At 41.1% G+C, this 12680-nt stretch overlaps 1 protein-coding gene across 4 annotated transcripts in view; it reads right to left on the minus strand.

Annotated features, from left to right (window-relative positions):
• The window catches only part of LOC129329640 (polymeric immunoglobulin receptor-like), a 75504-nt gene extending 63060 nt beyond the window's left edge, over positions 1-12444 (minus strand). For 2 of the 4 annotated variants that reach the window (XM_054979158.1, XM_054979159.1), the window contains exons 1-2: positions 12379-12412; positions 12126-12223 (exon numbers count right to left, since the gene is read on the minus strand). The gene's annotated coding sequence lies outside the window, so the exon portion shown is untranslated. Of the gene's footprint in view, positions 1-12125; positions 12285-12378 lie in introns of those variants that run through there. The other 2 variants (XM_054979157.1, XM_054979156.1) reach the window with 2 other exon arrangements.
• Between the last annotated feature and the right edge of the window lie 236 nt (positions 12445-12680).

The following is a 12680-nucleotide window of genomic DNA, read 5'->3' on the forward strand; positions in this document are numbered from 1 at the left end:
TTTGTATAATGCACCAAACTGAATGTCTGAAGGTATAGACGAGTCAAATTGATTGACTATGTGATGAGAGTTATATAGAATTACCATAAAAAGACAGAATGAGTAATATATAGAGAATAAGTCAAATTGTTTGATTTAAATGTGTAAGATTTTTATGGTTTATGATATATAGGTTTATGATATATAGAAATATTTAAAAATGGAAAATGGGATAAATTGTTTATCTAAGATGGAAACAAAGACTTACAGTTTGGGTATATAATAAGAAAAAATAGTTAAGGATGTACTGCTTAGTATAATGGAGAATATATATTTGTTTTAGATAGAGGAATTTAATAGAAATAAGGGAAAAGGGACAAAGGGTTGGAAAACTGTTGGAAGTCAATAAAAGGGGGGGAAAGGGAGGGGGTTAGAAATGAAAAATTTGGGGAAAATTGAATGTAAATGTAAAAATAACGGATTCTAACCCAATAAAAAATTTTTCAAAAAAAAAAAAAACCCAACTTCAAGTATTTATTAATGGGGTCTGAACTTGCTGAGAGTGAGAGGGAAAGAGCCCTTAGGGTGATAGTGGCTAGCTCAATGAAAGTGTCAGTGTGCTGCAGTAGTGAAAAAGGCAAACTCTGTGCTGGGGATAATTAGGAAAGGGATTGAAAATAAAACTGCCAATATTATAATGCCCCGAATAGATCTATGGTGCAGCCTTGTGAAAATGGCCCCAGTGAAATTAGATAATGGCTAGTAGTCATTCCTAAATAAATATACCATTGCTATTATTAAGCTATAGATAATTATATAAACTAGGCCGCTGAACTTTCCCTCTTCCATCATCCTGTTTGAAACAGGTTTGCATTGTCTCCAACTTACAGCCACTCTTGGGGAAAGGAGAGGCTGTATCTTGCCCCACCAATTCTGGGCTTCAGATTATCTGTATAGGCTTCTAGATTTTTAAAGCCCTCTGAGCAAGGCATCCTCACTGAAAAGATTGCAGCATTCAAACCAACTTCCTTCCTTTAACCTTCTCAGGTGCTTCGTGAAAAATGATAATGGTAGCAGTGTTGGCAAGGCAGAGGGGGTCTTTTGCTGGTCTTGGAGGGACAGAAAATGCCACCCCTAGAAATGGTGCTGAGCATTGGTGCTGAACAGACAGGGAGAAAGACTGTATCCAACCAGCCTCAGAAAATGTGGTCTGTTTCATCATAGTCTTGTTTTCAGAGCACTACTTTGGGATGAGTACAAGCAGGCAGGTAGGCTACATCCTGCCCAGTCATTGTCCAGGCTATTAAGTCCTAGCCAATCTGTGTTTGCTCTTGAGATCTGAGCCTGGAAGGAAAGACAGCTGTATTTTTTCAAACATTTCATCCATGCATTTACCTACCACACCTGGCAGTTAAAACCAGCTGTGACCCAGTTATGGCCTTCATGCCTCACAGCATATATTTTTCTTTCCTGACTTGCTCAGCTTCTGAATTTCTCATCAAAAACTTTAGTTCATAGATTTTACCTGTTTATTTATTTATTACTATAGACTTCTTGAGACTGTTTAGCAGATTGTTCAGCTTCGCTCTTCCCTAGTTAGTAAGTCCCCCTGGCAATTGACAATACTATTGAAAAGAGCATAATGTGAAATGCGATCAGAATATCTTTGCTGTGCTCTGAATATAACTGGTAAAGGTAAAAGTATTGAGAAAAAGGAATGAAGTCTGAAAAGAGTCCGTTTGATCTCTGTGCCCTTCATGAAGCAGACTGCAGCACCAGCAGGATTGCACTGGTTCAGACTAGTCTTTTCTATATTTATGTCACTTTGCCAAGATTTATCACCTGCCAAATACATGCACAAATATTTGATTACCTATGGGAAATCCCGTTAAAGTACTAAAGTGAAAAATAAGGGCTTTTTGCTGTTTAATATAGATTCCTTACTGTATTTGACTCATAGTCAGTCTCATATACTATGGACTGATCTGGTGAAACAAGAAATACTTTTGTTTTTTCACTCAGACCCAGACTTGATGTGACATCTAAGGAACACCTACACCTATCTGCAAGTAGCAGCCATTTCCAGAAAAGTAAAAATGCTTCTTTAATACAAACAGAAAAACACAAGACTGATCTGAAACCTGTACATGGTTTTCTATTGTGAATACAGCACCTAACTTTCAAATATATATTTCTAAGTACAAATGGTAAAAACTTATGTGAGTTTCTGAATACCCACACAAGGCAGAAAGAAGAGATCACTGAGGGAAGACCAGACAAAAACTGTCTTCACATGCTGTTGGAAGATGGTGATAAAAGGAGACAAGTGAACATTCCTGAGGATGTTCTTCTAGGCCAAAGAAATGTATTGAGATAATGTAAAATTAATAATTATCTGTAGGATAAAAGTTCTTTTTATTTGAGTGTTTCAAGCTGAAGGACAAACAAGCACATTTCAAAGAGCAATGCAAATTTCAGTTGTGAAAATGGTTTAGAAACCTTTAGAACAAAGGATTGTCTGAATCACCTCATCTTAATGACTACTGTTGTTTCACCAGGGAGTAATTTATACCTGATGTTTCGTTAAAAACCTCCTGAAAAGGAGGTTCTACCATTTCATTTTGTATGTACCTTGTTCCACTGTCTAGTAAATATCTCCATTGGATAAAAACAGTCTAAAAAATTAACCTAGCTTTCAATGGAACGACCCATTCCCCCTTGTTCTGTCCAGAGTGGATCTTTAATTCTAGTAACTACATTTACTTAGAGGGTTTTTTTCATTCAAAGATATCTGTAGTTTAAAAATCACCTATTACCTCTATTGCTGTTCTCATTTCTCCAGTCATACCTTACCTGACTATACACTAAAAAGGGAAACCATTCCAGTAAAGAACATGTTTTAGCTAGATTTCCTGCAACAGCTGTTTGTTTTAGATAAATGTTTGGAATGCATAAAACAGATATAAATATTTAAAATATTTCTACCACTTATTAGCATTTACACATTCCCAGGTTATTTGTGAGATTACATGAACAGTATTTCCTTCCTGAAAGGAATACCATGCATAAATAGATCTGTAAACAAACAGAAAACCCAGCTCATCACCTGCAATTTAGAAAGAAACAGCTCTTTGTTTTTATCTTTTTTAAAAGGTTATTGTGTTGATTTTGAGCTGGTAAAGAAAAGATGAGAAAGTAAATATGTGTTCCTCATAATGAATGTATTTTGTAGGGTGTGATCTGATGAACTGATGCTTTCAACATATGACACATTCAGCATATGATTTCAACTCAAAATGCTCCATCTGAATGCTGGTCTGAATCAGTTGCTTTTGGTTTTCCTGATACAGATTAACCATCACAATGGAATAATAGCATGATACAATGACTTATTCAGGCATGCATGTGGTTATACAATCAGTGGCAAACTGAAAGGTTAAGATGACTCAGGAGTAAGCCAAGCGGCCCCTAAAGGCTCAGACCTGGACAGCAGCAACAATGACAACAGGCTCCCTTATCACTTGCTGTTGTGCTACCGCAAGCTGGGTGTAAGCAGGTACTACCAGCATTGCTGGGCCTTGGTTGTTTTCCTGGGACCAGTAGTCCTCTTGAGATCTTTCTTAGTAGGTTAAACATGTGAAGGGGGAGATATATCTCTGTGACCCTCAATATGGGGCATATCCCATCACTCACCTGGTGAAGGATAGACCACCTTTCCACACATGTGAATGTGTGTAGCAGAGCACACAACGAAGTCCAGTGAGAAGAAATATATTTTAAGATAAATTTGTTCATGAAAGAAGAGTTTCATTTAAGAACTATTTACAATAATATATACAACAAACTGAGGGCGAAGCTACAAGTGACAAATGACACTTGAACGGCAAGTGTGGGCCAAGCTACACATGACGAATGACACTTGAACAGCAAGTGTATTTCTCCCTGTTCACTTGCCCTCCACTCAATCCACTTGCCATTCAAGTGTCATTCGTTACTTGTAGCTTCACCCACAGACAGAACAGAATCTTCACTCGCAGCAGGGAGGGGCTACTTCAGGAGCTACATATAAGCAAACTACACACATTCAAATGAGACCACAGTCCTTTATTCCTACAAAACAGTCAATTCATCCCTGTGTACAGTTGATCATTGGGAACAATCCAGCCAAAGTTAAACATTTAAAGTCATTTTAAGGTTTAAATAGTATACAACGAATATCAGAGTTAATCCTTCTGTTGGAATCAATGATGTTTAAAAGTGCTTAAACTTATCTGGGCCCAAATTCTGCCCTCAGAATGTCACTAATTATGGGCATACAGCTAGAACATGTTGAAGAACTAGGGGCCAAGCTACACATGATGAATGACACTTGAACAGCAAGTGTATTTCTCCCTGTTCACTTGCCCTCCACTCAATCCACTTGCCGTTCAAGTGCCATTCGTCATGTGTAGCTTGGCCCTAGGACTTTCAAGCAACAGGAGGTGGGTAATATGTCAAACCTTTTAATAAGTGCAATATTGCCAATATTCTCTGGCTTTTTTCAGATTTTCAATATGTGTGGAATATTCTTGGGGTGGCAGGGGGATACTCTCCTATGTGCTTTCCTTGAATACCTGCATAAATCTTGTGCACATATAGCTCTCTCCACACAACTGGGAGCACTGAAAAAGTAGGATTTGGAACAAGGCCTGCTACTATACTAGTCCTCATTCATTTTACATGCTATGCTTTGCCTCTCTGCAAACAAGAAGTCTCTAGCAGAATGTGAAGAGCCCTGGAACAAATATGGCATTGTAACATATAACACAACATAGGCTTCCATGTAGTGAAGCTTAATGGTGGTTTACTGGAAGCTGATGTAACAGAAATGAACTCCTGTTCATTTAGAGCCAGTGTGGTGTAGTGGCGGCAGGGCTCTAATCTGGAGAACTAGGTTTGATTCCCCACTCCTCTGCTTGAAGCCAGCTGGGTGGCCTGGGGTCAGTCACAGTTCTCTCAGAGCTCTTTCAGCCCCACCCGCCTCACAGGGTGTCTGTTGTGGGGATAATAATAAACCACTCTGAGTATGGCATTAAGTTGTCCTGAAGGGTAGTACATAAATCAAATGTTGTTATTATTGTTGTTGTTGTTATTTCAACCCAGATGGACTCCTACTGAAATAGCAAGATCCTTCACAAAGTCTGGTTGGGGTGGAATTTGACAGGATCTCTAAGACAACTACCATCTCCTGAGCTGATAAAGAATGCCAACAGAGATGTTACAGAGGACTATGCTGAATAATGTGACCTCAGTCATTCAGCTGAACAGACCAACAAACCATCTTCACCAGAGAAATATTCCCCTAAAATAGTGGCATTCGGATACAAAGAATGAGGCAAAGTCTGGGTTTAGTGCAACAGGGCTGCGGATGCAATCCTGCCTCGTCTCTTTTATGAGCATTTGGGTCATCGTTTTTGTTTTGTTTTTTTCTTTTGGGGGCATTTTTTTGCTGGTAAAGCTCTCCTGCCTTTAACAGTTGCTTGTGTAGTAAAAATTCAACAGATTCAACTTTCCCCAGCATGAAAATGCAGAGTGGAAAAAAGGCTTCAGCAGCTGAACCTTTGTCATGAGACTGAAATGCCACAGGAGCCCTCTCAGGAAAAGGCAACAATCCTACTTTGTACCATTCTGCACAGAGACCTTGTGATACAAAGCATACTTGCTAAGCCAACTTGATCTTGTTTAACAACAAAGAATTTGCCATACTTGGGCCAAGGAAATCTTTTGTTTTTGTAACTGACTATCATTCCACAGCCCTTGCCAAACACAATCCTCGGCAGCTTCCTTTAATATAAAGGAAATATGTGAGATACAGATGGGCATAATGGCTTACTGTTTGGTGTAGTGGTTAAGAGCGCAGGACTCTAATCTGGAGAGCCGGGTTTGATTCCCCACTCCTCTGCTTGAAGCCAGCTGGGTGACCTTGGGCTAGTCATAGCTCTCTGGAGCTCTCTCAGCCCCACCCACCTCACAGGGTGTTTTGTTGTGGGGATAATAGTAACATACTTTGTAAACTGCTCTGAGTGGGTGTTAAGTCATCCTGAAGGGCGGTATATAAATCGAATGTCGTTGTTGTTATGTTATTAATACTGAAGGCCAAGCTACACATGACGAATGACACCTGAACAGCAAGTGTATTTCTCCCTGTTCACTTGCCCTCCACTCAATCCACTTGCCGTTCAAGTGTCATTCGTCATGTGTAGCTTGGTCCTCAGATTCCAAGGAGGAGTATTATACTATGTGCATCCTTAGGTCAAGCTCCCTGTAATGAATCCCAGTATGGAAGCCTCAGATCTATTATGATTTTTCCCATTTTTGCTGGCTGGCCTCATCCCTTTCACCCTTTCCTTCATGGCATGTTCTTCTTGCTCAGAGTATCCTCTCAGGCAACTGGGCCACAATCTGAACCGTGTACTGAATGGACACTTTTCAGAAAGAGGTGTTAACTCTTCTCTATCTACCCTCGATCTCCCTGGTGAAATTCAAATCTCAGAACCCAAAGCTCACAAGCAGGGGCAGTCTTAACCAATGTGCTATGAGGGCTGCTCTTTGCTTGGGACAGCAGTGATTCCAGGGCCCTAAAATCACAGAGGGCCAAGCTACACATGACGAATGACACTTGAACAGCAAGTGTATTTCTCCCTGTTCACTTGCCCTCCAATCAATCCACTTGCCGTTCAAGTGTCATTCGTCATGTGTAGCTTGGCCCTAAGACCGCCCCTGCTCACAAGAAAGGGGAGGACTTTGGAAACTATAAAGTTTCCTGTCATGGTGCTTAGGGGTGCATTTCCTGGATTCTTTCAGTAGCAGGAGGCTGATGATGATTTATACCCCCATACAGGGAGTCAGGGCCCAGCTCACCTGATTCATGGGAAGGATCAGAAAACTAGCAAATAACTAAGGGCCAAGCTACACATGATGAATGACACTTGAATGGCAAGTGTATTTCTCCCTGTTCACTTGCCCTCCACTCAATCCACTTGCCATTCAAGTGTCATTCATCATGTGTAGCTTGGCCCTAAGTTTGGCTAAGTTTGTTAGGAAATTTCTGTTACTTTTCTTTGCCTGGCTCTTTTTAAAAACCACTGTGTGTTTTTCATTTGGCCAACCTCACTCTTTTTCTGTTGCTGAGAACACATGCAGCTTCAACTCACGTGCAGATTTGCTGAACTTTCAGGGCCCAGGGATGCTTTTGGTGTGTCTTTAAGGAGCTACTGCACTCGAACTGTTGCATGACTGCAGACTAACATGGCTAGCCGCCTGAAACTTCCAGTTCAAGTTAATCAGCTATTTTGTGAGCACATAGCACCCCATCACTATGGGCCAAGCTACAAGTGACAAATGACACTTGCCTGGCAAGTGAACAGACTCATGTGTATTCCTCCCTGTTTACTTGCCATTCACTTGAGCTCCACTTGATCAAGTGGACAGCAAGTGAACGGGGAGGAATACACTTGAGGGCCAAGCGACACATGACAAATGACACTTGAACAGCAAGTGGATTGAGTGGAGGCCAAGTGAACAGGGAGAAATACACTTGCTGTTCAAGTGTCATTTGTCACTTGTACCTTGGCCCTCTGTGCCAGTTCATAAAGCAGATTCTCCATTGTTTGGGACTGCTTTTCTTTCATGCAAGTTTCTCACAATTTTTTCACCATTTTCTTTTAATTTTAATGCAACCTAACAATAAAGCTTTTAAAGCTTGGCTGGAGTGTTTAATGTTTAAGACTCCTCATTTATCTAGGCAGCACTCTTCTCTTGATAAAGTGCTGTCAGAAGACTAAAAGGGAAGTAGGTGCTCCAGGCTTCCCAAATTGAGGACTGCTCAAAAACTGATGGTGCTAATAAATTACCATACCCCATCCATCCAGGAGAGCCAATGCAGCTAGAGTGACAGAATAGGATCTGGGCAACTCAGTTGCAGTTCCTAGCTTTGCTATGGAAGCTTGCTGGGTAACTTTGGGCCAGTCACATACTTTCAGCCTAATTTACCTCACAGAGTTGTTGTGAAGAAAAAATGGAAAAGAGAATTATGTAAGCCACTTAGGGTCACCATTGGGGAGAAAGACAAGGTATAAACAAAGTAAAATAAATAAAAAAATAAATAATTCATCTAGCGTGAATTAGGATGGCTGGATGCATACCCCTCTGTCACCCAGGAAAGGCTTCTCTGGGCCAAGCTACAAGTGACAAATGACACTTGAATGGCAAGTGGATTGAGTGGAGGGCAAGTGAACAGGGAGAAATACACTTGCCGTTCAAGTGTCATTCGTCACTTGTAGCTTGGCCCTCAGCCAGTTCCAAGCTTTCTGCTTCTACTTGCACCCCCCCCCCACACACACACACAAAGTCGGAACAAAGAGGCAGTCACAACAGATGGGAACTAAAAGAGGTCTCTTTATTGAATAATAACAACATGTATGTAAACCATCCTTGGTAACTCACACCTGAATGTGTGAACCAGCTCTATTTAAAATACTACATTTCAGTGAAAAGAGGCCTTGTGACTGTTCTAGTTGTGGAGTTATAACATGGTGCATTCACACATGCCAAGCATCCTCTGAGATTGAGGTAATCAAGTAATATGCTTGTCTGTGTGAATCAATCCTTGGGAAATTTTAAGTAAGAGCATATGAATAACTTAATGACTCTCCTTTCCCTCACACACACACTCCAAATTAATTATAGCTGCCTTGGAGCAAACATGATACTCCAAACAGGTGTCCCAACAAGCTTTTGTGTGGGCTTTTATATCTGTTTGCTATGCCTACTGCAGTCCCAGCCTAACAACCTGACAGCCCCAATTTTTGATGTGCATCAAGGGCAAGGATGGTTCAGACTGGAGAATTATTAGGGACAAGGCTATCCTTTGATTCCATACCCACAACAGCAGGTCCCGTAGGTGAAGATTATGATGTCACATAGTGTGCATGCATCAGGATAAGGCTGTGGACAACCTAGCCCTGCTTATCAAATATGTCGGTGGATGATTACTTTTACAAGGGAGGAGCCTTCCAATTGTAAATCATGCCAACTCATTTCAGAAATATTATTGCAACAGATGGGAGGAACTTCCCCAAGAGCCAATCCACCCTACACACCTTATTCCTACATAGCCAGGCTCTGGTCTGTCTTGAACATATGGCATATGGCAGTGATTTCACACTTTATTCCAGCTTTGTTCAACAATATATCCAAAGTGTGTATGCTTGTTCAAGGAAGGAAAATGCTCAGAACTGCAAAAGCCTTTGCAGATTACAAGTACACTTTCCAAGGGCTCTGTGGATTTCTGTGAAGTATCTGCTTTCTGAGGTTAGTTCTAGCCCTTTTCCCAAAATCATGATCTAAGGATATCTTGTTATATGAATTCTATGTAACCACACTGCTCTGAAATACAGAACACCCCTTACCTTCTTTGAAACTGCAATGCAAAATGCAAAGTATTTCTCTGAGCCTAACAATCCTAGGGTTTTTTTTAGCTGCCTTGAGCATCCAATATAATGGCAGGATGTACATTTAATAAATACCCAACAGACACAGTGAAGTGGAGAGAAATAGTACAATAAACAAAAGGACCAGTCCAGGAACAATATCTGAAGCTAATGTGTTGACTTAAATCTTTTTGGGAAAACAAAGACTGCATTCAGCTGTCACTGGCAAATGGTTAAAGATGAGAACAAGCCTAGTTTAGTCTGGGGTTCGGACATTCACTACCCCCTCATTCCTTTCCTTCCATATGAAGGCAAAGGTATCTTAGGGCGAAGCTACAAGTGACGAATGACACTTGAAGGGCAAGTGTATTTCTCCATGGTCACTCGCCCTCCACTCAATCCACTTGCTGTTCAAGTGTCATTCGTCACTTGTAGCTTGGCCCTTAATGCAAAAACAGTTTGTTGGGATGTCCACATTTGATTGCCTTAGCAAACTGCAATTGGATTCTTCCTTGCAAACCTAGATTCTAAACCAGGATCATATTGTAGTTTAGAATAGTGGTGGTTTACGAGAAGAAGTACCTGAATTTGGACATCATAATCAACTGCAATTTTTTATCAAACAAGGGAATCTTCAGTCAGTTGTATGTATGAAGTGAGGGAACGGAGGGAGTGCAGAAGCCAAGTTTGGGTTTGGGCTTGGCAGAAACAAACCAGAGTTTGTTTTTGAGGCCTGAATGCAGCCATCATTTGTCTTCACATAAGCAATTATTGGAATTAATCATGGGCCAGCTGGCATAAATCCACACACAACCAAAAGGCTATTAAACCAGAGGTATGCCGATCACCTGGGATAAGATTCTCTTGCTCTCATTCACTCACACATAAACAAGTGTGATTCAGGGAGACGTAGGTGTGCCTAAGTGTTTTTCATACTTTTGAAACCAGAGTGCACGTAATTGAGCCCTTAAATCTTATTGATCCTTAATATTGGGGAGTGGGGGTGGGATTCAGAATACTGAGATTCAAAGAGCTCCATGATAAATTTCTGCAATATCCATTATTTTCAAATGTTCACTTAAATAATTCTCCATCATCAGGCATACAACCTCCAAAGAATTAAATTAACTGAAAGACCTTTATTAAAGGTCCATAATTTGGCAAGGAATATTTGGATGAGGTAGAGCCATGCTTGTGTCCACTGCTCCCAGGAAAAAAGGGCATATGGCTAACTGAGAACTTCAAGCAAGAGTTGTGGATTGGGAGAAGCACTCGGCCTCCTGAAATATTTTTAAGTTACATTTTTAAAATAATTTCACAAAATGGGGCTGCCAGGGAACAACTGTATCATTTGACTCTAATTACATCATAAAGAATGTCCAATAGAAACTTGTGACACCTGTGCAAACAGGGTAACAATATTGTTACGTTTCCCTGAACAAAGAGCCATTCTAGAAGCAGAACGGAAAGGTTTTGTTTCCTTTGGATGAGAATGCATTGGAGACTCATGGTATCTGTGTAATATTTGCTTTATTTACAACTATATGAACGTAGTACAGGGAAGTTAAATTAGCTCCAATGAGCCAACAGCACACCCTGCAGCAGATTCCCAGAGATCCCTGGTGCTCAGCTGGCAGTCCCCTCCCCAAGAACTCATGCTGTTTCTCATTTATTGATCTCTTCCCATTAGACTTGCCAACTCCAGGTTGAGAAATTCCTGGTGATTTAGGGCCAAGCTACACATGACGAATGACACTTGAACGGCAAGTGGACTGAGTGGAGGGCAAGTGAACAGGGAGAAATACACTTGCCGTTCAAGTGTCATTCGTCATGTGTAGCTTGGCCCTTAGAGGTGGAACCTGGGGAGGGGTATAATGCCACAGAATTCACCCTCCAAAGTAGCGATTTTATCCTGGGGAACTGATCTTGGTAGTCTGGAGACCATTTGTAACTCTGGGAGATCTCCAGATCCATCTGGAGATTCTCCCAGAGTTACTAATGGTCTCCAGATCCATCTGGAGATTGGCACACTTACTCCCCCCCCCACCCCCCTGAAGGTGAATGGCCTGTTCAGGAAACCACTCACAGGCATTCAAAAACACTCATCTTCTTTTGTCAAGTCCCCAAGCACTCATTCATAATAATCAAATTCACATTATCAATAAATGTGGTGGAAAAACAGCATTCTCCCAAACATTACAGGTATGATTCCCCTTGAGCAAGAAAGTAATAATCAGAGATGATTGTATAAATGTACACATCCCCTTAGAAATAAATTCACATGTCTGGGTGATTTCAGCACATGAGCCTATTTGTTTGAATGATCACCCTTCATTTTGTCATTGTGTTACTCAACTTTAAACACATCCATTCCACAACAATAATAATGATTGTTACAATTGGCTTTGGTAGAGTAAATGAGGTGAATAATAAATATAGCTGAAGACTGGGGGAGGGGGCAGATAAAAATAGGTTGCTTGATGAGTGGGAAGGAGAGAAGGAAACAAGGAAAGATGAGGATAAGGGGGCTACCAGGAAAAGGGAAAGAGGAAATAGTGTGGAGAGGGGGATACTAAGGAAAGTGAGGTACCCTTGCAAGTTGTTACAGGTTCCCTATAGGGTTGTCAGGTCCCTTTCCCTTCCCGGGGGGGGGGGGGGGCGGAGAGGAGCACTTACCTTCTCAATCTTCTCATACATGTTTCCAGCGTGGTGCTATGACATCACTTTTACTCTCAAATCTCCAGGAATCTCCCAACCCAGAATTGGCAACCTTACTGAACAAGATACAGAAAACTGAGTCTAAGAGATATCTAGGGAACGGGGATTGAGGGTGGCAGCTGCACAGAGGTTTAGGAGAAGAAAGATCTGGCAGAGAATGAGGTGTAAACAGCTAATGGGTGACCAAAGATGAGAGTAAGAGAAACAATACCTTCTAGAGTGCTCGGCCCAGTCTTGCTGCTCCCTTCAGCCTGGCTCTGTATGTGTTATGCAGTAGGCATGTGTTGTATAACATCCCAGTTGTGCCAACAACAGTCTTAAATCAATTTCCTGTAGAAGGCCACATGTTTAGGCCTGTCAGACTCCACACTCCATGACTAGACCAATGGGGCTTAAAACCTGATTCAGCAATTGCTTGTATTCTCACTGCTCAAAGGCAAACAATACTATTCATGTAGTAGACAGGATTCAAATACAGGCTGTTTCACTTTGAGATCTGCTGTGCAAAGACTA

Source organism: Eublepharis macularius, chromosome 5 (genome assembly GCF_028583425.1).
Source record: "Eublepharis macularius isolate TG4126 chromosome 5, MPM_Emac_v1.0, whole genome shotgun sequence".
NCBI lineage: Eukaryota > Metazoa > Chordata > Lepidosauria > Squamata > Eublepharidae > Eublepharis > Eublepharis macularius.